General features: G+C 36.1%; 1 protein-coding gene across 1 annotated transcript in view; it reads right to left on the bottom strand.

The window, feature by feature from the left end:
- THSD7A (thrombospondin type 1 domain containing 7A) overlaps nt 1–22,945 on the bottom strand; it is a 287,238-nt gene extending 264,293 nt beyond the window's left edge. Inside the window, exon 1 of the mRNA XM_082755177.1 lies at nt 22,920–22,945. The gene's annotated coding sequence lies outside the window, so the exon portion shown is untranslated. The remainder of the gene's footprint in view (nt 1–22,919) is intronic.
- Nucleotides 22,946–23,509: the final 564 nt, after the last annotated feature.

Here is a 23,509-nt window from a genome sequence, read left to right on the forward strand (position 1 = left end):
TCAAACCATTTTAAGCCATCTCAGTTTCCACTGAAGTTTAGCTGCGTTCTATGAAATAAGCCAGACTGCAATAAAATAAAAGTCAAGACACATTATTGCCTTTTTATGGAGAAAAACAGACTATAAGCAAGAATCTAATTATATGGTTTTAACTGAATATAAGTATTGAATAGTACTAAAAGGATAAAATAATCTACCCATTTGGACGTCTGGACTATCTCCTGTAGAAATTCCCTCTGAGGCTTACTCCAATCTTTTGTGATTCATTTTAGAAGCCCAGTTCATAGTGCGCAACTTGCCATTAAAGTTTAAGTATCACTTTTAAGAAAAGCTCTTTGATACATGATATACAGTCTCTCAAAGCCTATTTGACAGGGTTCTGAAAGAGATTAAAACTAGCAGTAGTTTATACTGCTGCTCCGATCATAGCCCATGAATGCAGAAAACTATTTTTAGGAGCAAGCAGAAAATCTCAAGGCATAGGAAGGCTGTGTTCCGCACCCCAACTCCCAAGCAACACCAAAGCTTTGTTGCCTTATCAAGAGACAACTGAGAGAGGGAGACTATAGTTTCTCTTCAGTTTTTCATCTCCTTGGAAAACAAGAGCCTCTCACCTTGCTCCTGTGCTGCAGGAGAAGCAGTAAGTCCCGCTTTCCAGATCTCCTGCTTGTCTCTGCCCTGGTCAGCATCTCCAACTGTCCTTACACTTCAGCTCATGAGTGTGAGATGTTGCCTCTCTCCTCCAGGGGCCAGCCAGGGCTTTAGCCCACTGCAGAGGAAGGCTTTGCTTTCTGAATTTTGAAATGCAGAATGTGAAACCTTGACTTGAGGACACCTCTTCTAGCACTAACGGATGTCTTTTTTTTTTTTTTTTTTTTTTTTTCTCCCTGCTAAACAGCCCATGAAATTCCCTGGTTTTAGAAAACATTTCAGCATTTCAGGAATCATATTTGGGCACAGTGGGCAATACGTAGTTTTCGTACTGAATTATTAAAGATCCATTATAGCAGATAGATAATACGGAGTAGAGAATATATAAACTCAGGCCCAAATTTCAGCAATGTGAGTTTCTTTGCAACCTGTGACACACCCCTACATCTCTCTGATATGCTGTGCTGTCAGAAACTCATAGGGAAAATGGCACAGTCATCCTCCAAAACCCCAAAGGTGATTAAACGCCCTGTGCTTCTGCAGAAATCTCAATACTCCTCAACATTACTTCAGTCTTGCTCCACACATGAAAAAAGGTTCAGAGCAACACACGTGCGATCACTTCTGCCCATGTGGAGTATGGCAGAGTGACTACAGATGTGGTGCAAGGACATACTAACAAAACGGCACAGATACACACTGAAATTCAGCTCTAAAGCTTACATTTATTTGGTTAATATTTTCAGCTCTACTACATATGCTTAAATAAGAAACGTTGGTTAGGAAATAACACTTTTCTATCTAAGACATAAAATAGGCTCATGTACTTTGCTCACTATATATTGTATATGTTGAGATAAATTCTCAATGATAAAAACTCAATCAATTGAATAAATGTTATACTATTATTTATGTTCTGATTGAAATGTTCCACAACATATTTCTGCTTTTATTTTAACAGTAACAAATATAGAAAAATAAAATTTAGTCTCACTCTGTGATAAATGTAAATTAGGACCAGGAGCTGGGTAAGCATTCGATCAACCATTCTCTTAGACTATAAATTAGCAAGATCCTTTCATTACTATCATTGCTCTAATATGGATTTTAATCTTATTTTTGCTTGGGCAATTGGTCAGCTAACTGTCTAGCTATTTGCACAATGAAATGCACATTTTTCAAAAACAATTAGGTTTAGACGGTAAAACAAGAGAAATGCTATGTATTAGATTATATCTAACAAGGTCTAAGAGCACTTCGCTTCAATTGGACATGCCTGGTTTGTTGCTTCTATGTTGAAAAAAAAACACTCCACTGCTACAGCATAGATTGTAGTGGATTTTAATAAACTCCAGTGAGTTACACCCAACAGCAGTCTCGCTGTTATCCATTAGTCATCTGAAACAAGAATATAACCAAAAACAGTACTTATCATTAGATAGCATATACATATTGATAAGTGTATGCCTATACTACATTTAAGGCACTGAAGAAGCCCCAAGACTTTCTCTGATTAAAAACAGTTCAGGAAAGCTTTTGTGTAATCTGATATTTTTCCTTCACTTACATACTATGAAAACAAAAAATTGGGTGGGGTGGGTTTGGGGGAAGGGAGGTAGAGGATGGTAGAGCAAGTATTAAAGTTTACACACAATATTACGATATTACTAATACTTATGAATTCAATGCTGCTAGCACCTCACTCAACAATTGCCCAATTTTAATCAGTAAGATTAACAAAATATTACTTATTGTGCTGAAACATGCTATTATTTCAACTGACATGCATACATACTCTTTAAAATAAAAATAAAACCCAGCAATTTAGAAAAAAAAAAAAATTCAGTCTCTTCCCTCCTGTAGGCAGCTGCCTTCTAATGACAACTTTTGTTCCAGATCTTCAAAGTCGAGCAGGAGTTTTTCTGGGACAGCATGCCCTAATTAAATTCATTTGCTGTGGCCCATTTTTAAAGATTCAAATTAAACATTTTTGGTAGTTGAATGACAGTTTCTAAACTTATTTATTATGCAAAAAATGATTCTCCATAGACAGCAAATGGAATTTCAGCAAAAACACAATTCAGCAGTGTTTGTCAGTGTATTGACAAACACTAAAATGTAATTTATATTTCCCAATTTCAGCTATATACCAAAATTGTGTTGCTCTTGAAGAAGAGTAGGAAAAAAAAATACATAAAAGGAGGACTTTTAAGACAAAATTTTTCCTTAAAACATATACCAAGCTGAATTCCAGTCACACTCATTCAGGAGTGAGCATATCCTAGTAAATAAAATATCATATAATATAATAATTATATAATATAATAATAAAATAAATAATATCATATAATAATACCATATCATAGTAAACAAAACACTAAGTTTTAGAATATCATAATCTGGAAAAAATTTAGAACATATTTTTTTCTGTTTTGTGACCTGTAGGGAAAACATCGTATGGTTTACTGGCTGACAGTGATAGAGGAGGATTCAGAAGTCTTGGAAAGTCCTTGAACTCTTTGGAAGCCTTGGAAAGAATTCAGCTTCTGTTCAGTACTTCACCAAACTCTCAGTACTGCTACATATCTTTTATTTTGTCTCATCAGATTTCTTTTATTTACAATATTTCTTACTTCTTTACCACTCATCACCATTCATTACTTTGGCATGAACAAACCAATCAACATTTGTAACTCTGTTCATTCCCACTACTCTGTCAGGGAATGAAGCAGCCAATTGTCAATTTTTACTATGGTAAATATTCTGGCTTTATGAAATATAAATTGTCCTCTATTTGTGTTGTGCAAAGTGTTGGCTATTAATGATTGTTAGCAAAGGTTATCCAGCAGTTTTCTGTCAATCCAGAGATATAAACATTATCCCCATGGTGACACCAACAAACCCTTGCCAGCTCATTGTTTCCTGGGTGCACCTGGAGCTGCACTCACCATCAGGTGAATGCTCTCCATATGAGAACTAGCATCTTAACCCTGGGACATGAATGCCCACGTGAACAAGGTTCAAAGTGATCCTGGCACTCTAGGTTAATGAGGAGCTGAAGAAATTAGGTTAGATAGTTAAGGCTGTCCAGATGCAACTAGCTCCTTTATTAACAGAGGTGTATTGGCAGAGTACAATTTACAACACAGAAGTGATGAAAGCATGCCAACACCTGAAGAAGGACAAATGACTGTCATTCAGAAGGAAACAATATCACCTGAGAAGTGTGGAGACAAAAGCAATTACCCATAGGACTTAATTGACAAGCAAGCAAATGGTATAAACTAATATGACTACCTCCTATTTGCTTTATTTACAGCAATAACTGTCTTCATCACCCCTTTTAACCCATGGTTAATGATATTTTCCTTCCAAATGATGCAATGACTAAATATTTAAATACTTAGTAACTTTTTACATTCATGTTTTGAAAGATGTTGCTATTACTTGCCTTAAAGGAGAAGTTTACTTAATAAAATTTACTCTTGATAAGATATAAGTTTTTTCACTGAGTGATTGGACTTATTTTATAACTGTTTTTTTTTTTTTTTCTATTATTTGAAAATATATACTGCCATCCTATCTGAGAGAGAAGAACACAAAATAATCTTAAATAGTCACAACAATCCTCAATTTTGTCAATAATATAATGATAATGTCCAAAAATTTTGAACAGAGCACACACAAATCACCCCTTTTATTCACCTCCACTAAGATGAGCTAATCTATTTTCTAAATGAAACATTTGTATTGCTGTAACATTTCTCAGTAATGAAAATCACTTCTCTGATCATGCTGATTTAAGGGTTGCGAGCTGTCTGCTTTAATCAACTCAGAATGAATTTGTAGAGCAGATTCTGCAATAATTCACTGTTATGCTGCTTCAATATTCCAGTTTCTACCAGAACTCGATTTATTAAAAGTTAGACTCAAGAAAAAGATAAATTAAATCATAGATGAATTTACACTTAATAATGCAAATTAAATACAATTTTTAGGGTCACGCTTTATTAGACAAAATAAACAGTAATTGTTAAGGCTATGGTTGAAACTATCCTGGCTAGTTTGGTCATGAAAGCACTTTTCAGAAACTCATATGCTACTATGATACTCTTGTAAGTGTATTGAAAGGAACATCTAAGTTATCAAGCAATTAATTCAGAGTTAAAAACTTGGTGTCCTTTGATGTTGTTCTCAAGACAGAAGACAGAAATGTTCAAAAGCTATTTCTCTTGTATTTTAAGGAATTAGAATGGCATATTAGTGTTTTGCTGTGACAATGACATTCTATTTATTCAAAATAAAAAATAGGTTATTAAATAACAATTATTTGAAGTAATATTTTACGCCTTCAGATCCAGAAAACATATAGTGCTCTTCATAAAGACATATAAAGACCAGATTCCAGAACTGAGAACTTGAACTTGGATTCTAGGAGGAGACTAAGGGCTGTCTGGCTGTTGGCAGCAGTTAGCATATATTTTGAAAGCACAAAGAGGACAAACAGAGAGCTCATACAAATAAATTATCTCATACCAAATCTAGTCAAAGTCATTAGATCCCATGGAGATGGATACAGGTAAACAGTACTTTTTTTTTTTTTTTTTTTTCAATTATTGATTCCTACATTTGCATAACCACCACCAAGTATTAAGATTGATCATATCACTAAAGATAACTTTAAGGGCTCAGCAAGGTCTGTATCTTTATCAGGGTCAGTGAAATCATTCTCATATATTAAACCCATTGGGTTAATATATGGTGGCTCTCAAAATGCTAAGAGTTTATTTGCTCCTTGCTTCCCATTGAAAGACAATATTTTATACAACATCGAAACCACTTACTATAGGGGCAAGAGAGTCAGAGGCCTGAGATCTTAGGATTCAGAGCATTGACCACAGCAGCCTAATTCATAAAAGATCCTGTGTTCATAATAGTACACACTGTGTACAGAATAATTGAGAGAAATGCTAACAGATTTATTTTTGAGATAAACTGTTTTCAAAACATTTTAGTTTCACTTGCTCTTTTCTTAGCAACACAACATGACTGTGTGCAACTAATGCTCTGTGACAGATTTTGCCTGTTGCAAATTACTCCCAGGAAGAGGGACTTCATGGCATGCTTCTCCTTATGGCAATTTTAAAGCAAATTATATTGATTTTATCCTGAAAAACCACCCCCAGCACAGCACTGCTGACAGGACCCTCAGAGGGACATGGTCCATGCCAGCAGACTGAGATGCAAGGCGCAGTGCTGAGGGCTGAGACAAGAGGCCAGGAGGGAGATGACTCCCCACGCACCAAGGCCTGGGGTATGAAGGCTGCCAATTAAATGGAAGCAAAATCCCACCTCAGGTAGCTGCAGGACCAAAAAACAATGCTAAAATCAAAAGGTATAATGAAGAACAACCAAGAAAGTGAAGTGTTTTTCACAGCAGAGGTGTTGGATCATAAGGCTGAAGAAGGAACAGCAAGTCAACACCAGCTTCTGCAAGATGCCAAGAACGGGCTGACTTGGCAAACTTTCCACAGAGTACGTAACTGGAAGTCAGATGATCATATGATAAAACGCCTGAAGAGGATTGAAGTTTAGCATTTCTTACCCTGTTTTGTATTCAAGCCAGAGGGAAACCTGTAGCAAGAACAGCCTACTGATGGAAAATAGCTCAGGTCTCCCCTAGAGTTTAATAAATGCTCAGCATTTTCTCTACAACTTCTGGTCAGCTGAAAGCAGAGGCAGGATATTAATCTCATTCACAAAGGGCCACACGGGATTTTTAAGGATATGCCACATTATACCTCCAAGCAACGTGTTCATTTTTACAAGTCTAAACTAAACCAGAGTACAGAGGAATTAAAACCCATTTCAGTGGAGTTAGTATACAACACAGGAAAACCACCATCTCTCACAGAAAACTGTCCAACCATTAAATAAACTGTTCTTTTATTCTTTTTTTAATCTTGGGAATTAAAATGTCAGAACCTCCCTTCTCCTACAGCCACAGTTCAATGTGATTTAATACTAAATCATTAATCATAGTTTTATTTTCAAGTTCTCTATCACATGAGAAACAATAAAAGGCTCCTTCATTTCTCCACCTTAATTATTTTAATTATTTCTAATGTTACTAAGTAAAAAGCATTTGCACACAAACAGGATTCCAAGACTAAAAGAAAAACAAAAGCTCACATGAACTTTTCTCCTTTTCCCAGTAGTTGTGCATTTAGACATGGAGCTATGGAGAAAACAGCATCCACAAGGAGGACAGTGCAACATTTCTGGCTCAGTCTTAGCTCCTTCTGAGGCCAACAGAAGAAATGCCACCAGCCTCATCCCCTCAGGCTTTTGACTCTCACATTTCCTATAAAAGAAGTGTTTAATCCTGTGCAGCACTGACAGAAGACAATTAGCAGACAAAAAAACAAGATGCCCAAGTCCTTATTGCTGGTAGGCAACATTAAATCAAGCAAAGATTATATGAATGCATATTCTTACTGTTTGTAAAAATCTTCAGACTGTCTTGCCATCATTGTTTGTATTGGAACTCATTAGGAAAAAAAGCACTTACATCCAGTAAACGGGACTATTTCAGGAAACATGCAAACATTTAGTTCTTCTCCTAACAAGAAGCAACTTTTCTCAGTATGAAAACAAAACACAATTACTTAAATGAGCCCAACCAATGCTTTCCAGTTTATTCTTTTTAAAATCAAAGGCAGATGTACTCTAGTTCGAATTTAATTATAATCAGTATTACGCAGGAGGCCACAGTAAATAAATACTGGGTATTAACCAAGCATATCTTTAAAAAAAAAAAAAAAAAAAAAAAAAAAAGTTTACAATAAATAATAACAATTAAAAAAATAAAAAATAAAGCACCTGAAACATTCTCATCTGCAACAGCTTCCTGCTGGAAGCACTGCGGTGCAGGCTTGAGCAATGCTGGCTCAATCTCACGTGCCCTTCTTCAGCACTGACTGCACTATTAAACTGACTTCCAGATTTCAAACACATTTTAAAAACTCTTCTAGCTTACTTAAATAGAGACCATTGTTATCCTTTTATTTTTTTTTTTATTCTGTTTATGCAACCTCTCAGCTGAAAAAAAAAAAAAAAAAAATTGCTTCAGTCCTTCCTGGTTTGTTTCCAAAGTCCAGTATTTCTTAATTCTGTTGTTCAGACACAGCTAAATCCTTTCCTGAAGTGTACTTAGCACACAGAGGCTCTTTGTTGCACTTTACCACTAAACAAAAAAAAAAAACAGGAATGTCCTTACCCATCACGGGCTAAGGACAGTATTTTCATAATGCTTCTGAATTCATGGTTTGGAAGGACACAACCATCAATGGTGGTACCACCATGGGAAACACTGCTACAATCCTCTGAATACTTGAATGCATGAGAAATAGCAGCATTACTATTGCATACAAGCAATAAATCAGATCTCTCAAGAGTACATACTCTTGAGAGAGTATGAGCCTGCTAGACAAAATGTTTGAATCACAGCACTTGAATGCAGACAATTTTTACCTGGGTCTAATGTTCACCCTCACTGAAAGCACTCTGTTGCCAGTGAGTCTCTCCTGCTTTGCTACATGAAAACACGACATGAATGACAGAAAGTTCCCTCTGCCCCCAGCTAAGGGTTTGCAAAGGACACACTCAGATTCCCGTGTATCATGCCAACACTCTCACTGAACCACTGGCTTATGAACAAAAAGCTCTACTGGCACTGTTTGCATCTGTGATGAATACACACATACAGGTGCTGCTTCTCAACCTGCAATTCTCATATCACAGAAAGCTGTTTCAAGAAAAAGAATACATTTAATATTTTTTTGAATAAATCTCAAAATACAATGGCAAGTGCAGAAGGAGCAACCAGAGCCAGGGCAAAAGACAAAGGTATGAATTTTACTCAGCTATGCAGACTGTATTTCTATTGCATGTTTCTTTTTAGAACTTTAGTCACAGCTACTTTTTCCAAAAAGTTACAGAATTATTCCTTATTCATAAGGAATGATTGTCCCATCCTGCTGAAGCAAAATTTATGCATTTAATTGAAAATAGTGTGGTATTTGGGCTACATTGTTCATCAACAAATGGCATGCTGGAAAAAAATAAAATAAAATAAAATAAAAAGGTGGGTGGGGAGGATGTAAAAGCAGAAAGTCAGAAAAATGCAACAGTAAGAGTGTCTCCCTGCAGTTGTCACTCCCCATAATCAGATTGGATAAAAGTGGAGCACCTGTTAAAAACACAGCAAATAGGAGAAACAACACTTCATTCAGGGCTCAGTACTGCATGGGATTTTATTCAAACCCACTGTTACTGAAGTGCCATTCTGTAATAATATTGTAATTCAAAATAATCACAAAAGATGAACAAATCCACCACAGTTGAGAACTAGAATAATACCTACATCACCTTAGTAAGACTGACCTATACCACCTTTAACAACTTTAAATAGGAGACCTATATACAAAGTCTAAAAAACTTTATAGTCAGTTTAAAAGACAACAGTGGTGTATCTAAAGACAATTAATCACAGCCATACAGCACTGGTGTATCATCTATCAAAAAGTTTAACAGAACCAAAAAAAAAAGTCAGTGTTACAAGGAAAGCGAAAGGACATCCCAATCTTGGCAAGCGCAAAAACCTGTCAAATGCAAAAATAATCAGCAAGTTTAAACTACAGGAAGAGTGGCCAAAACAACTTTGGACAACATTTTAAAACAGAGACTAATAATAAGCATAATAAACAATTTCCCCCTAACCAATCAAGGAAAAAAAAAAAAGTACTAAAGTAAAATAAAGCTATAGGAAAAAAATGAAAAAAAAATTAAATGAGTCCCCTGTAATGGCAAACAGCTCAGAGATTTAATTCTAGAGATGGGTTGTTTGTTTTCCCCTTTTTCTTTGTACAATGAGCTTGAGAAACTTTACAAACTGAAGAGTCAGAAAAAAAGAAAAAAAAAAATGGTTCTAGAACAAGTTAAGAAAATGGATAGCAACAAATCATTAGGACCAGAATGCATTAATCCAAGAGCTCTGAAGGACCAAATATGAAAATATTTATTTCTGAAATGAGAAATATCACTGGAATGGAAGACAGAAGACAGTAAATGTGATGACAATTTAAAAAAAGATCCCAAAGAGAACACAGGGAACATGCTCTTAAGTCTGCCTTCCAAAATCGGCAAATTGGTTGAAAATATAATCAAGAATGGCATTATTCTACATATGAATATAGACATTATACTGAAGAAGCATCAGTATGAATTCTGTAGAGAAAAATCAAAATAAGCATTTACTAGCATTCTTTAAAGAACTTGAGAACTGGTAATGCTGTTAACACAGTGATATTGAATTTCCAGAAACCTTTCTGACTATTCCTCGTAAAAGTCTCTTAAATAAATTATTTTGTTGGATTATTTTAGGTGTGCTTATTTATAGATCATAATTGATACATGGGTATTAATATCTGATTAAGAGACAGGAAAAAAAAGGCTAAGGAGAAGAAAAAAAAAGATCATTTTCACAATGATGCAAGGTTATCGGCATTGTACCAGAAGAATCTATAGCATTCAATGAAAACTTTCTGGAAGACGGATGAAGCAATAATGATAGTAATTTAGAATGCTCAATGTTGCAGAAGGATCTCAAGAAAACAATTATGGATGGTTGTAGTAGTAGTAAAGCATAAGTCATTAAACATCATGCTCAAGCAAAAATCTAGACTTTGAAAATACCAAACTGCTGACTACTGGAAATCAATAGTAACCTCTAAGCAAAACATCACTATGTGCTACCTCTGTTTCTTATAATCTTTCCTAAGAATCAATTATTTATCAATGTTGAAAATTTTCTGAGAACTATCATCTAATTAAATAGAAATTCTCATGTAATTTCATTTCTATTCCCCATCAATAATAATTGGAAAAATATTTTGTTTTTACATTTTAATAACTTTAGTATATTCTGTATTTTTAATTTTAATGTAAAAATAAGAAAACTTAGCAATGGTCAGTATAATTTCATTTCTATTCCCCATCAATAATAATTGGAAAAATATTTTGTTTTTACATTTTAATAACTTTAGTATATTCTGTATTTTTAATTTTAATGTAAAAATAAGAAAACTTAGCAATGGTCAGTATTAAATATCTAACATATTAAAAACTCCTTTACACCAACAACGTTTTCATTTCATTAAGTTTTCAGGGTACTGAGAGCTAAGGAATCTTATTTGCAATTTATCAAGAATTGCAGAAAAACATGTGTCCAGTAACTGATTTAGAGGTTACTAACATAGTTTTTGAACTAATAAAGGAAAATAAAATAGTCCCCCTTTTCTGGCAGCTGCCATATTATTTTTTATACTATAAGAAAAAAATAGAAAATATACACTAAAAAACTCCTGAAGTCTTCAATATTAATTCCTGCAGAAGCATTTGCTAATGTTTCTATCCAACATGACAACCAAGCTCCTTACTTTAAAGTATGTGATGAACTTTTCTATCTTCTAAATGACCTTCAGGAGGAAAGTTTTCTAACTGCAATGAAGCCATCAAAGAACTTCCCCTGAATTATATGATATGTAGTATTTATCAGGACTTGGTCACACTGCACATTTTTGGATAAACCAAACTGCAGTCTAACTCCTTCCATGTATTTACATCCTTCAGTGTCCAAGTCCAAACTTAAATATGGAAGTGTATAAGCTGATACACATAGTTAGAAGAACAAATGACAGCATGCAACTAGAAGAATGTGTTTTACATATTGAAGACTGGCAATTTATTCACTCACTGTAGACTTGCCATAAATTATTTTCTACTGGAGAACCATTCTTCTTCAGAAATTACATTACATAGGTAACAAATGACTATTAGCTTAAAAACAGTCTTTTAAATAATTTCATAACAGACATTAGCTTAAAAACAGTCTTTTAAATAATTTCGTAACAGACATATTTCTGAATTATTAATTTCTTTTGGAAGCCTATTAAGATATAAAGTTCTACGTCAAGACTAGTTAAATAAATGTTTTAGCTGTGACCTTAAGCCGAATTTGTTCCAAACAGCTGATAAAGTCTGAAAGCAGAAATTCAATTTTTTCTTTGTACTGTAACCCAGAGCATGGGAAGGAATTTTCTACTCATTATCATACTTTCCATTTATATCTCTGAGAGAAAATGTCTCCTTTGTTCATGAGAAACAAGCAAAAAAGATGACAAAAGTTAATTTCTAAAGGCATCACAAAGCAATTTTATCCAAAGACATTCTTCCTATACTAGTTGCACTGAACAGCAATTGGCTGCCAGGCTTAAGATGTGGTTCAGAGTATAAAATGACATTACATTAGGCAACTGCTTATAGGACTAACTTCAAGATTATACATAGCAAAGTTTAGATTAAAAAAAAAAAAAAAAAAAGTTAAGCAACAAAAGAATTCTAATTACTTCATCTGAATAATTTGAATTTACTTTTACATCATTACAGTAAGTGTTGTTAGTCTCCATTGTCTGCACTTTTTATTTAGCAAGAAGTAGAAGAAATAGTAATAGAAAATGGCCTTTGTTTCATCAGTAGCACTTCTATGACAAATTGTGCCTTCAGCATACACTCATTCCAATGGGAGCCACTGCATTCAAGGCCAGGATAGATGTGGCTCTAGGCAGCCTGATATAGTGGTTGGCAACCCTGTCCAGAGCAGGGGGGTTGAAACTAGATGATCTTTAAGGTCCTTTTCAACCCAGGGCATTCTATGATTCTATGATTCATATGGGAGGCATTTAATTCCAGTTTCCCATAATTAATCCTTCTCTTCTTCATAAATTCATAATGTAAAGTTATTTGTAGCAGAACTATGTATAATATTTGCTCTTTTTGCCAAATAAGGTTGCTTCTAATGATTTTGCAAGTTGACCAAGCATCTGGGTCACCAAAATTGCTACTTGCGTGTCAAAGAACTATGAAGTTCTCTTCAAGTCATTACCAGCTTCTTTCCTAAATCAGAACACACACAAAAGAAGTGATAACCCCAAGTGTTCCTAAAAACTCTAGTGGGGCAGGGGAACCTGCATCACAAAACCAGTAAACTTTTCTTAGACAAACAAAGCTATGTTTGTTGTAGACCAAAAATCACAGATCATTGGAAGAGGTTCACCTAGAAAGTAGTGCAATTTAATGGATTAGAAATGGTCTGAAGAGTACATAAAAGTCATTCAAGAAGACCCACACCAATGAAAGTCTTTCCACTGTCTTTGGTGTCAGTGGATCAGATCATGCCAACAGTTTCTGTACTCTGGATGCTTTCTATGCTTATTTTTTTCATTTATGTGAACCTTGTACATGCTAACAGAAAACTTGTTAAGTCTGACAAGGTCAATGTGTAAAATATCAAATTACAACAAAATACTAGTGTCAGTGCCAAAAATCTCAAGTATCACTCATCTTCAACCATTACAGATTCTGCTGTATGGCAAAGACTGAGGATATGCCATCCTATTATGCAGCAAGTTTAGGAAAACAAAAGCTTACTAGAGGATCATGAAAGGCCTGGAAAAGGTCAGACAGAGAAAAAAAAAAAAAAAAAAAAAAAAAAAAAAAAGGTTTATAACAAAGTATTTGTGATATAATAACCTACTGTTTTAAAAAGCAAGACAGTGTTTTACTTCAAAAACACTACATTCCATTACTAAAAAGCAACAAAACCTATAAGAAAACTAATTTTTAGACATACATGATCTTTTTAGAGACCTACCTAGTTGCAATTTGAGCAACCCATGCTCTTACACGAGCATAAAAAATAATTTTATACAGTGAATACGATTAATTAACAAATAAAATGCATATTTAATACACAGACTTTTGAGTGGGAATAAACCAGTGACCAAACAACATTTCTACACACAGAAAAAAAGTTTAAAGAGCTTGATTTTTGTCAGCCCAATTTCTGAAGTCCCAGTTCAAAAATGTAGGTCAAGTTTCATACTGATTCCAAAGTTTCTCAAAGTCAGCTTGCAGTGAAAGCCTGACCCATTTTGAACAGAACCATCAAAAATTAAAAGAAATTATATGAAAAATCAGGCAGCTGCATCACTTTTGATAATACCTTTTCTCATTAAAGGGCTCACATATGAAGTACATTTTCATAGGAATTCCATACTCTGAAGGAGAGGTTGCTGTGATAAACCCATATGCATCTCAAGGCTGATTAGGCATCTCAAGATAGATTAGATTAAGATAGATTTCTGTGTCTTATTAATAATTAATTTTTATTAATAATTCCCACAGTGAGCAAGTGCTAATATCATGGTTGAGCACAATGGAAAATTACTACTTTTTCTGACCTTTATGCACTATCCATAAATAATAAAACACCAAAACCCAGAAAATATAATCTTCCTTGCACCTGTCTAAGTAATCTAAAACTGTCTTCTTTTTCCCATTTTTGCTTGGATTTCACTTCCACTCCAGAAATATAACTGCTATACAGCTTCATTCTTTCAGAAAAGTTAAAGGATGACTACTCTAAATCAGTTCTATCGTCTTCCTTTTTAAGCATTTGAAACAGAATAATGGGAAACATTAGATATGGTTTTGGACAAATTTCTTCTAATCAGTAAAACTGACCTAAATACTATCTCAGAGGATATTTAATTGGAAAATAATCTTTTGCAAATTTCATCCAAAATGTTTGAGCAAGAAGATTTCTACACTAAAAGTCATATTTTCTGAGGCATTTTCAAGAATAGGTTAATTCTGACTATTAAACAATTTTATTATGAAAAACAGTTGTCAGATATTTTTTCTCCCTCATCCTTCCTTAAATCAAAAGTAACTGTATTGAATTTGCTGCTTTTAGTACAGCAAAAGAAATCATTAGTCCTCGCTCTTTAAAAATTCCTGCTAATACACTTCAAAGTGTTATTTCAGGTACAAACAAGATTACAGTTTCTTAATACACACACTGCAGTTTTACTTTGAGGATAATTCACGAGAAATTCAGGAAAAGTCCTCTATTAAGAACAGCTGCTCTGGTAAATGGACTTCCCTAGCCTGAGAATTTCTAGCTATAACCTTTGCACTTTACTATCACAGAATACAAACTAATACTGTACCTGGGATATAACTCTTTATTAATAGCTAAATATCTTTTAGTAGAGCAGCTCTTAAGATCATTTTTAATATCAACAGGTTGCATTTTCATATTAAGCTATCATTTTCAAGGACAAGACCTCAGGTCTCTCAAATTGATGGGATAATATCCAAAACTTCCCTTTGCAGTCAGATATATCATTAAGACACATATATGTATATAAGTATATACATATATATATATATAATCTTATATATATATATCTTATATATTAGTATATACACACATATGAGATATATATGTATATATCTATTATATATATACACATTTATATATATATATATACTTATAGATATATAAACACATTTATAAATATAAATGTATAACTTATCAAGATAACTATGATTTTGAGACATACATATAAGGCTAGATGATAGATCAAATCATCTGCCATCAATGGAATTATATCAATTACTTGTGGAGAACATTATCTGAAGCTCTCTGAAGTTGTACCAGAAGATGACTTTTGTGCAGAAGATAAATAGTACAGCCTTCATTTATCTTAACATGTTCTGAAAATCTGAGGTGAAAATAAAATTTCTTCTGCAATGGAATCTTTGGAAAAAGGAAAAAAAAAAAAAAAAAAAAAAAAAAAAGAAAGCTTTTTGAACTATTTTACTTTATACAGAATATACATTTCAATAAAGTCAAATATTCAGAAAGAATTACTTTGGTTGAAAACTCTTACTGAAGACCTTTAAAACTTCCAGCCTATTAATTTTAGATATGGTACCCAGGCCAGATAATTTATATCAGGAAGAAAAAAAAAAGCATCTGATTAAAAAAAAATTAAAAAGTTTTTCTATTCAAACATTTATTTTGCAAACAGCACTAGTTCACCTTCAGTGAAATCGATTATGCTTACCATGCAATATTTGAAGGGTACACTGTATTGTAATTTACCTCTTTCACTTCTCTAAGCATGCACTTCTCAAACTGTGCAGATTCAATTTGACCAGAACATCTAAGAAAGACAGCCAAGACAGAAAAAAAAATACCATTTACAAAAAATTATCTCTATACAAAGATAGACTAACCTTTTCCTCAACACCACCAGCTCATGAACTCAAACAGGGAGAACAACATTCCTCCTCTACTGAAGCAAAAGGGAACTTTAATACTGACTACAAGGAGGTTGGATATCAACCCCTAAACTAAGAAAAGATGTAAGAAGTTTAACTGATTACTTATTTAGGTAACTAATCTTTTAACAGGTTGTCCACTTATTTTTAGATACTACAACTAATTTAAAGTTTCTTTTTCCATAATTTTCTATATGCCTTCCACAACCTAATATATGCATATCTTCTGTATTGCATCCTACTTCCAAGTGTAACGACCCTCAAAATCCAAGATTGATTTTGGCTTTACCCTGATCAATATTAATCTCCAAGATATATTAGACTTTACATTGACCTAAACAAAGAAGTCATTACATGTATATTAGTCAGTCTCCAAAACATTTATTAAATTAATTTCAGAGACCACAAAAGGTGTATTGTTACCACCATTTCTATCTGGGATTTCCATCCATCATCTTTAAGAAGATTTACATGCGACCAATAATTCACATAATCACAGTCACTATAGTGGATTTGTCAAAATGTCTTGACCCATATGCTATTATTCTGAGATTAATCTTTTTGTATTTAATTGGAGGAACAACACCAAATTACACAGCTATTGGACTATTAGAATCCAATCTTACACACATTAAAGTCAATGGGAGAATACATCTCCTCTGTTCAGTAACAGCATTGAGCTCAAAGAGTGGCAGGAGATTATAACACTGTAATTAGACTTTCAGTCCCACTGAAAGCAAAGGGAGAGAAACTTTTTCAATAAAAAGACTTCAACCGCACATTTTTAAACAAAGAATCACAGCACCCAGAAGTGTATTTATATAAATCTAATTTTTGAAAACTAGATATTTCTGACAACCTTTTTTTATGATACTGGCTAATCTCAAGATAGGAATATAAGACCTATATACACATAAATGTTAACATAATGACAAAATTGTTACTGACCTATTCTGGGTAATCTCCTGATCACTTTCATTCTGTTTCAATGAAACAAAACCAAGACTTCCACATAATAAAAACACAAAGGGGAGAGAGAAGAGAGAGAGAAATACAAGCTACATTTCATAGATTTTACAAGTAAAACTAGTGATTTCATTTAAGTCATTCTTCCTTATTTTGATTTTTTTTTTACACAAAATGTAAATTTTCCTCCTTATTATAGATTTCAGTAGAATCATTTGCATTTCAGATAGATAATACAATTTACACTTTGCATAGTAAAAACCTCATATTGTAAATTATTTGAGGCAATAACCATGTGTTTATTCTCTCCCCCAGGCACTTTAACCTAAATTAAATAAATAATTCTACAACCTTGCTGAAATGTTATTAGGCAAAACTAATATTAAACATTCCATGAAATTTCTATTCAGAAGTCTTAATATAATAAAAAACAATATAATGCCATTTATTTTTAAATACAGACACTTAAAATACTAATACACACTATATACTTAGAAGTTTGACACATCAGAAGTATTAGCTTAAAAACTTAAGTTTAAACTTTTGATTATTCCAGCTTTGGGGATACAGATATCAAAAGACATCGGAGTAGTCAGAAAAAAAGTTATTTGTAAACACAAAGGAAGAGAAGCTGCTTATGATCTGAATCATAAAGGTTGGAAAAGACCTCCAAGGTCATCTGGTCCAACCACCACCTTACTGTCAATGTCACCCACTAAACCATATCCCTAAGCACCAAATCCAACTTTTCCCTGAACACCCCTATGGATGGTGACTCCATCACTTCCCTTGGCAACGTGTTCATAATAGACAACAATAAAAAATGGATCCATCCTGGGCTGCATCAAAAGTAGGTCAAGCAGGCCAGCAGGTCAAGAGAAGTGACTCTTCCCTTCTGCTCTGCTCTCGTGAGACCCTACCTGGATCACTGTGTTCAGCTCTGGGTCCCCAGCATAAGAAAGACGTGGGCCTGTTGGAGTGAGGCCAGAGGGCCACAAGGGTGATCAGAGGGCTGGGGTACCTCATCTATGAAGACAGCGTGAGAGAGTCGGAGTTGTTCAGGAGAGAAGGCAGCTTCAGGGAGACCTTACAGTGGCCTTAACCACTTAACTTAGGCCCACCTTAACGTGGGCCTACAGGAAAGACAGGGAGGGACTCTCCCAGGAATCGTAGTGCAACAGTAGACAGGCTGTAATGGTTTTATACTACAAGGAAGAAATTCTTCACTCAGAGGGTGCTGAAGCAGTGGAAAAGGTTGCCCAGAGAAGCTGTGGATACCCCATCCCTGGACATGTTCAAGGCCAGGCTGGATGGGGCTCTGGGCAACCTGGTCTGGTGGAAGGTGTCCCTGCCCATGGCAGTGAGGGTAGAACCAGGTGATCTTTGAGGTCCCTTGAACCTGAGCCATTCTATGATTCTATGTCTAATGAACAGTTGAAAGCCAAATGTTGACAGCTTGTGTTATAACCTGAAATGCAATCAGTTTTGCTGAAGATCCTAGCATTCCACAAAAAAAAAAAAAAAAAAAAAAAGAAAAAAAAAAGAAAAAAAAAAGACATTTTGTTATGCACATTAACACTCTTCTAAGCTTGTCTGGACTTTCCTTTTAAAATTCTCTATTGATATCAGCGTTCAGCTCCACAAACCACTGGGAACACTTTACTAACTGTTATTGATGAGAAGAATGTCTTAAAACATCTACACTATCTATTTTTTTAATGTTCATCTTACAAAAGGATTCTGATTGGAAAGAATTTTAAGTATTTTGCATTTTCAGGAGGAACTGATGAGAGCTCATCAGGTAACAAAGAGGGGGAGCCCATCTCAAGCACAGTGTGAGGAGTGAGAAAGCAGGAGACATTCATCTCCCACTTGACTTGAGGGCTGCTGGAGGAAAGGCAAAGGGAAAAAGAAGATAGAGACAGGCTGCACACAATATGGCTTTAGCCTATTCAGGCACAAACAAGCAGCTTAAATAAATGTAGAAGAGGAGAAATTACTTGAGGGGGTTAAATATTGGCAAGAGCCAAAAAAAAGAAGAAAGGATTTCTGAAGCTGCATTTTAAACAGACTGAATGGGAACTGGATTGGCACATTACATGCCATGAAATTTAAAGCTTTGACAGAAGTTAAATGCAACAATTTCCCTGGGCCTATTCTGCTGCTGAACATATAATTCCCTCTGTAAAATAGAAAAACTTTATCTCAAAACTTCTGTAGTGCTTCTCTATCCCTCTCTGCTGCCACTGAGTGCTTCAGAATCCACTTGTTCTAACAGGAAAACATTTTGTAAATTTCTGTAGGAAACTTTATTCAGGGGCAGTACATATTCAGTTGTTCTTGTGCAATAATGTTTTTTGTGAGGCACTGGAACAGGCTGCCCAGGGAAGTGGTGGAGTCACCATCCCTGGAAGTCTTCAAAAGACGTTTAGATGTAGAGCTTAGGGAAATGGTTTAGTGGGGACTGTTAGCGTTAGGTCAGAGGTTGGACTCGATGATCTTGAGGTCTCTTCCAACCTAGAAAATTCTGTGATTATCACCAGGTTCTGCTCCCCATCTATCGATCCTCTCCCAAAGCCACAGATTGTGTCTATAGCTTTCACCTCACTTGGAAGAAAAAAAAAAAAAAAAAAAGGAAAAAAAAAGCATCTCCTATATCTCTAGGGCAAGGAAAGCTCACTGCAGACCATCCTGTTAGCTCTTCTTGGCACCTAGTCCAATTTCACTTATTTCTTCTTGAGCATGTGTGATCACAACATTTTGCCTCATTGTAGGTTTTGTGAGATGACATTTGTATTTTATTAGATATTTCAAAACTCTCTCTTCAAAGGCATCATAAAACTGTATTTCCCATTACATCAGCAGCTCAGGTGATTATTCCTTTATTTCCAAACCACCCTCTAAATTTCCATTACAGAACAAAATTTACATATGTTATGAATATGTGTGCCAATTTATTACAACATCATTCCAAAGCCTCAGCTTCACCAATTTGAACATCAACATTTTAATAAAAAAAAATGACTTTGCAAAGAGAGGTTTGGTTTTCTTCCAAAAATTTTAAGAAAGCTGCTACACATTTACAAACCACAAGTCAACCATGTGAATATTAAAATGGATTCTCATTTTGAATCCAAAATTTTGATGTAAAAATTTTACAACAGTAAGTTTCAATCTGTAACATGCCAATGACTTGCAAGTGGTCTACTATACATAGTTAAGAAAGCAAGGCCCACTGACAACAAGTTAAACATTAATATGGAAATCTCCATACTTCCACTGGAAAATTTTTAGTGGTCTGCAAATTGAAAAAAAGTTGAAAATCACCTCTGGTATTACTGGGGCATCCTCCTTGCCTGTAGTAGCCTGCGGACAGGGCACAGTTCTGACAGGCACTGTGTGGTTATGATAAGTAAAGCTGACAGCTTAGGGAAAATATTGAATATACTTATCTCATGCATAATTTTACTTCTGGAAGAAAGGGTAACTTTTACATCAGAACAATCCAGAATAGCATATCGAAAGCTGTGATGCTTGTGCATATTAGCATTCCAGACCATCTTTTTCTTCATCTCCTTCACCACAAATTTAACCTGTTTTCAAACTTTGACTTGTAAAAGCAAGCAGATGAGAGAAGAAAGGAAGCAAGATTTTTTTTTTTCATGTTATTAAAGGAAAGAACCCCAAGATATCCCTAGTATCTTCTAGATACTGTTTTCTTATGCAAGTGAAATACAGCTGGAGAAGGTAGACTATGCTATAGATGTTAAGATTAAAATTAAAATGCTTTCTCTTTCTGATTACATTCAGAGTACAACTTGAATAGCTTGATTAAGTACGGATTAAGTGCAATAGAGCAGTGACTTGCACTTTTACAATCTAAAGTGGTAAGGGAGAGGTAAGCATCAAGGAATTTCACCCAATTGACATTGAGCAGTTACCGAAGGAACTACGAAGAGTGAAAAGCAAGGAATTTTCAATATTGATTTCTCCTTTTTCCACATTATTTTTTCAGTAGGATCCAAATAAAAACTTTGTTGCTCACATGGATTTAAAGGAGGAGTTAACTGATGCAATCATAGTTCCCTTCCCCCACTGCTATGGCCAGCTGTGACACATACAGTGTGTAAGGCTGCTGTAATATAAGGTACACTGACATGAGATATAGCCCATAGAATTACTATGTCAGAATATTATCACTCTGTCAGCTTTCCACTTCTCCCTCTTGTCATAAAACACACAATGTGGGAAGATAAATGTGGATCCAAGTGCCTAAACACAGCTGGGATTTCTGCTGTACGTATGTTGTGCGTTCTGGTAAAACACATTTCAAAACAGGAGGAATAAAGTGATAGTTTCTAAAGATGCCCTAAATACCTCAGTTTAAAAGTACAAGTAATCTACAATATTAATCCTCAATCCAAGCCAATGACAATATATCCAAGCAAGGTCAAGTTCCATCTCATGAGAACAACTGCATTATACCTGTATAGCCATAAAATCAGTGAAACTTCTGAAAACTGCAGATAACAAAAACAAAAATTTCTCTACTGGTCTGCTGAATCTCAAGTCAGAACAGGTCTAACAAAAACAAGTAAACAAAAATCTTGATAAAAGAAGTCAGAAGCAATCATCTAATATCATAATACCAATGGCCTTAGCAAAATACCTCATTCCAAAAATCAGATCAATAATATGGCCAAAAGAGTAACAAATCTTGTATTTCAAAAATCCTCTGCTATTAAATTACAGCATGTCATTCTCAAGTAATTTTGATAACATTTGTCCCCCTGTCTTCTAAGTGCCCTTCAGGAGATCTGTCAGGGAAAAAATAAATAAATAAATAAATAAATTTCAACAGGATCTTTGAGAAAAGACATGTAAAACTAGGAAATGACAAAATAGGTCGTCTGACCTATACAAAACTAGCAAATATTTTTAATGCCTTATTCTACCAATTAAGAGATGACCCGATCAGTTTTAAAAAGTGGACATTTTTTAATGAAGTGCAAAGGTCTAGTAAAATAAATTTCTCTGGTACAGTTACATCAAACTTAGTGCTGATTTATAAATTGCTATTTGTAGCTGTGGCAGAATTTTAACTCAGAATTACCTATCACAACCTCATAACGACATCAAATGGTGCCTACCACCCACAAAACTGCATCCATAACCCAGAACCCTTCTTGCATTTTCTATTAATTCCACAGATTTGCATTTCACTTAAGCGGAGCTATTAAAAGAAAACACCATCAGCTGGAATCTAACTTTATGCCAACAGCATTAACTATGAAAGTGATTTTTTTTAACCCTACCTTTTTCTTTACTTTCCTTCTGGTTGTTTAAGAGTGCTCCAGAAGAAATCTCTGTGGGAGGGGGGACACATCTGTCCCCATCCCTGCTGCTCTCTTTCCACATGCCTGCTTGCTACACTTCTAGCCCACCGAGCCTGTTACAAAACACCCCCGGACCAAGCAAGTAGCAGCACTCAGCTCCTCCAGGCGCAGTGCCCTGGGCCCTATTTCTGCTGGCAACTACAGCCCTGTGACACGCACTGAGTAATCTGAAAAATAAGATTGCTGTCCCACGTCCTTCAGACAACAACTATTTGCTTGAACAAAGCAACTTGACAGTTTCACTCCTAAAAAGCAGGCTTGGTTGTGGAGAGCCTGGCAAACCCTCTCTTGCCAGTTTCCTTGTGCCGAGCGTATTCTTTGGTGTTTATAGAAGTGGCTCCACGTCACGTTGTTGTTTTTTTTACTTCGCCCTCCCGGAGAGCGCAACCGCGGCCGCCTTTAAGCTTAAATCGTCACTTCAAATTCCGCGGAACAGAAATCACGGGCCGCGACTCGCAGCAGCAGCAGCACCAGCAGCAGCACTCGGCGCTGATCCCATACGGAGCCAACTCCCGGCTCCTTCCCTTTCCGGCCCCCTGCCCCTGCACGGTGCAGGTGAGAGGCGGCTCCGCACCTCGCCGCTGCCCCCCATCCCCATCCCAATCCCCATGCCACCCCATCCCTGTTCTCATTCCCATCCCTGCCCGCACTCACCGCTCCGCTCCCGGGGCCGGGACAGGGCGGCGGGTGCCTCCCTCCCTTTCTCTCTCCCTCCCTCCCGGGGCGGAGCGGAGGCTCCGCGCCCCTCGGTGCCCCCCGCCGCCCCCGCCGCCTTCCGCGGGCATGGAGCCGCCCCCCCGCGGCATCACGCGGCCGTCCGCCCCTCCCCGGGAGCCGCCGGCTCCAGCCGCAATGCAGCGGCGGCCGGACCCGATCCTCCGCCAGGCTCGGCACGGCACGGCTCGGCACGGCACCTGCCCGCCGCCCCCTTGGCTGCCGGTGCCCCCCAGGCAGCGCCCCACGGGGTGCGAGAGGAGGGAGAGGGCCCGCAAAAAGAGGGGGGCAAAATCATCCCAAAGGAGTTTTGCCCGCTGTTTGGGCTCCCCGCACCTAGGGACGGGCCGAGATTAATTGCGCTGCTTGGCGAAGAAAATGAGGGGTACCGTTAATCAAGGAGGCTGTAAATCACCTGCGCTGGTAGATGGGATTCCGAGATTTGCCAGGGCAGACACTGGCAAAAGCACTCCCCAGGTCTGGTTTAAATCACTCCACTTCTGGAACTGTAAACAGCCCTTGACAGCACC

Source organism: Aythya marila (assembly GCF_965140915.1).
Source record: "Aythya marila genome assembly, chromosome: 2".
Taxonomy (NCBI): domain Eukaryota; kingdom Metazoa; phylum Chordata; class Aves; order Anseriformes; family Anatidae; genus Aythya; species Aythya marila.